Raw genomic sequence first — 4,199 nt, 5'->3', positions numbered from 1 at the left:
CCAAATGTGACTTGAGCCTTACTAAGACAAAGGGAAGTTTCTTAAAACCGAAAAGGCAGCGATTCCCAACTGGAATTCAGTGGCACAAACAACGTTTGGCGAGTGCTGATCTTGTTTTCCCACAACTGGTATTAATACTGTCCGCGAAACGCTTCGAAGATGGCAAGAGAGGCTGGCGGGCATGCACGTGTGGGGAACGGATAGTATTAAAACCCGCAGGACCCTGGGCGGACGTGAGAAGCTTTAATCAGAGAAGCTTTAAAACAGGCCATGGCAGTAAGGTGAATCAGGAGTAGGAGAGTCTACCACGATGGGAAAATGAGGCATTTACAGAGCCACAGTGGGACCAACAGTTCTCTTGGCTCCTTTCATTCCCGCATCAAGTTGCGTCCTTGGAGTGGTGTTTCTCACTCACCCGTGAGCCCAGCTGGCTGTCCAACCTCCACCAGGGTGCATCATTTCCTTTTTATGCTTATTCCCCAGGGCTTCCTCTGGGTGATGCTAGAAGATAACATCTAAGCATCACTTAGCTCTGCCATTGTCCCTTGCTTGGTAACCCAGCCACTGGTGCAGAGCCCTGCGCCCGGGCCCAATGGGGGTTGGAAAGCAAAGGGAAAAGAGCTGCTTCTCGCCATTGAGGATCTCAAACGGTAGCTGAAAAGAGAAGAGATGCACTCTTAAGACCACGAACCATAGCCAGCAGGAAATAAGTTTCAAGTGAGCAATACGTGGGATACGGGCTGAGGAGGACGTGGGGGAAACGTAAATGAGGTGATCAGAAAGGCTTCATCAAGAAGGTAGTAATTGATTCAGTCCTTAAGGGAAGAGAGAATTAAATAGTGCCCGGGAGGTCTGCAACACCAGCCTTTCCAGGAACATTCTCTCGCTCAAATCCCTTTCTGGGGACAGCTCTGGGAGGAGAGGAGAACCGCCCGACAGATTCATTTTGATGAGAAAAGATGCCAATGGCCCTGGCTGCCGACCTGTTCACGTTGCTAAGGGCTTCCCGCTGGAGCTGGATAGACTCAGGTGCAGGTCAGGACAGAGTTAAAGCTTATGTGTCCTCTATTTTCTGAAAAAAAGAAAAAAGTGCTTTGGGGGGAAATATTTTAATCAGGTGGTCTGGATTTCAGAAAAAAAACTTGTACTTGATTCCCAGGTTTAAAAAAAATCGTTTATGTTTCAGACCTCAAGCAACCTCGAGCATTCAATTATTTAAACATTGTCAGAAACAGATTAATAATGGTAGTGCTGGGCAGAACACTGAAATGCTCCTTACACACACACAGACACGCACGCACACACACACACACACACACACACACACACACACTTCCTTTTATTTTAAATTTTAGGCTTCGTATTTCAAAGTTTTATCAAACTACCCCCACCCTCTAATCTAAACCATTGTTTTCCAAGGGAAATTTAATAATAAGATCCGCCATGTGTTTCTGCTTAATTTTGGAAGCCTGTGTGATGCAGTCAAAGATTCTCATTTGAAAATAATTCCTGTTCTTATTCTAAAACTGCCAGGGGGATTAAGATTTAAAAAACATGTCACAGCTCTCAAGTTTCAGTTTTGCCTAAAGCCAAGCAGGGCTGGAAGATCAAAGTTTGGAGTGTAGTTCTAAACTTAGACCCAGTGCCTTGCTACCCGCTCACAAGCGGGGAGCAAAGGCCCCACAGCTGTCTCTTCAGGTCCTCTGATGATTAGCTTAGGGCAGGAGGAGACTCCTTCCTGGCCACAGGCGGTCCTCAAAGCCCTGAGGCACAGTAGGTCACAGGCTTCCGGCTTTGTAAAAATCTGAGCTTGGGAGGGGTAGAAACTGATCACGATGGTGGGTACATCCTGCCTGCTGTGACTGCCTTTAGTGGGGGCTGTTTGTCGACTTGACCTTTCCGTCTAACAAATGCTTAACGATGGACTAACTGGGGCAGGTTTACTATTTGCTACTCTTAAGCCACCTCTTCTGCTCTTAAAGTGATGAGTGTGTGTGTGTGTGTGTGTGTTTTCTCAAGCCAAAGGCCTGCTTCCCTCCTATTATTAAGTCCCTAACTTTCCCCTTTCAATCTTGAATAGAACTAACCAGAAATACTTAGAGCATTAGATGTTCAGATATAGTCGCAGAACACAGAGGCTGCTTGTGTCTCTACATTTACCCTTCCAGACTAGTAAGTTAACTTGTCTGTGGGGAGTAAAGCTGCAGAGTTCAATTCCACTCTCAAATTCTAGGGTTCATAGACCTTGGAAATCCACAGAGCTATGTGAAGCCAACATGAATATGGTTCTTTACAGTAAAGACACCCCCATCCCCAGTTTTGCAGAACCGAAAGTGAACTTGATGTTCAACAACACCTTAACCTAGCCAGATACAAACTCAACTTCGGGAAGCTGGCAATAGTCATGGGAAGTTGTAGCCTTTCCCCATGGCGTGTGCCCTGCCCTCATCTCTCATCTTGCTGATGGGCACATTGTACAGTGCAGTCCTAGACATGAGACAAATGCCACCGTGTCTTCCTGTGGAGTGCTGGTCCCCTAATAGCTGTTCATGGAGAAGTGCACCATGCATCTGTCTGTTTTCAATCAGAGCCCGCTCCTCGCCACTCCTCGGTTTCAGGTAGCCCATTTCTCCGCAGAACCTGGGTGCTGCAGTGGCTTCTTCCTTTGGAGACTGAATCTACTGTTGTGCGATTGATCACAGGAGAACGGGCGAACTGCAGTGTTTCGCTCAAGCTGTCCACTTAGCTCTTTCTACCCTGGGAGCGCTGAATCAGCTCTCTTCTCTCTTCTCCAGAACACAGGAGATCAGTGCCTTCTGTGAAGTCAGCACCAGGAGATGGATTCTCTACGGATGCCTACTTAATCTGTCCTTCAGGTTTTACATGGTGAGCTCTGAAGGAAGAGACTCCGGTTTGAGTGACTGGTAGACTGTCTCTTTGTGGTATCTGATGCCAGTCTTAGGTGAGAATACCAATTCCATGTTAATCGTTTTTTCAAATTTTGAACCTAAAAACTGCTTAAGATAGAACCTTGGTGCCAATGGTGTGCAAATTAAGGTATTTAGGAAGTGTTGGAATGGGTGAAAGTATTTTGCATATGAGGATACACATGTAAGGTGGAGCCCAGGCCTCGGTATTGAGAACTGAGTTGTCTTCCCTCAAAATGCCTGCAAAAACCTTTTCCTCCCGGCATCTCCAGATAGGACTAGCTTCAGAGGTAATTTTCAATGAGTGAAGTGACTCTCAGGGAGACCAGCAGGGCGGGCCCGAATTCAGTGTATCTGGTGCTCTCATTGAAAGAAACAGACGGGCAGTGAATTGTCTACAAGCCAGGAAAGGCAGCCTCGGGACAGACTAACCCCTCAGAACCTTGAATTTAAGCTGAGAGGAAGAGATTGATATTATATCTCTCGTTGTGTGGCACTTAGTGACAGAAGCCCTAGCAGACGGACACATGTGGATTTGATGTGGACAAGTGGGACACAAGGCAGCGCTTCTGGACATAGCTGCTCTCTAAAACACCTGGAAGGATATTGCCAGAAGACTGGGACTGAAGCGTGACCTCTTCCTTTGGTAGAAATAGTCTATTGTTTTGCTTAGTGGGGGGACTCAGTTTTTAATGAAGGGGACAGTTATACCCTAAGGACATGAACTCCTGTGCAGTCTTTATTGTGTGTATGTGTGTGGTGGGGGGGAAGGGGCTGACACTACCAAACTGGCAATCTCTCACAATACCAGGTGCATTACAGATTGGTGTGTGGGCTTTTGTGAATTGGTTGCATATAAATGAGGAACATTTAAATAAAAAGGAGATCTAGAAACTTTCACTAGTTTGGGGTTTTTATTTATAGCTACTTATGCACAAGGCTGGCTTCCCTTCCCTGCGGGTTTGTGTCAGGTCCACCTAATAATCATGGGCAGAAAGTGCTGTGGGCTTTGGAGTCGAGACTGCCCGAGACCTTCCCTGATACGGAATAGAGAGCCTGCAGGTTGAGGGAACTGGAGTTCTGAGAACATCCACCTGGCTCCGTGGGAAGAGACTGGACGGAAAACGGAGAGCCTGTGCTCATTCCTAGTCCAAGCAGAAAGCATTGGCTACAGGACACACTGACTGGGGCGTGTTCTGGAACTTTTCTGCGTGGGTCTTTCCTCAGATTCGAAATGGAGGGCTGTGCTCGAGAAGGCGAAGGCCCAGCTTC

General features: G+C 47.0%; 1 long non-coding RNA gene across 2 annotated transcripts; it reads left to right on the top strand.

Annotated features, from left to right (window-relative positions):
• Positions 1 to 562: 562 nt before the first annotated feature.
• LOC125390463 (uncharacterized) lies at positions 563 to 3,830 on the top strand. Of its 2 annotated transcripts, none has more exons than XR_007228750.3 (3): positions 563 to 717; positions 2,796 to 2,962; positions 3,429 to 3,830. It is a non-coding gene; the product is annotated as an uncharacterized LOC125390463 (long non-coding RNA). The 2 variants fall into 2 exon arrangements; XR_007228751.3 differs by lacking the exon at positions 563 to 717 and adding an exon at positions 2,386 to 2,618.
• The last annotated feature ends 369 nt before the right edge of the window (positions 3,831 to 4,199 follow it).

This window comes from Myodes glareolus, chromosome 13, assembly GCF_982192425.1.
Source record: "Myodes glareolus chromosome 13, mMyoGla1.1, whole genome shotgun sequence".
NCBI classification, from domain to species: domain Eukaryota; kingdom Metazoa; phylum Chordata; class Mammalia; order Rodentia; family Cricetidae; genus Myodes; species Myodes glareolus.
Note: the sequence above shows the minus strand (reverse complement) of the source record. Positions and strands in the feature narration are given on the sequence as shown.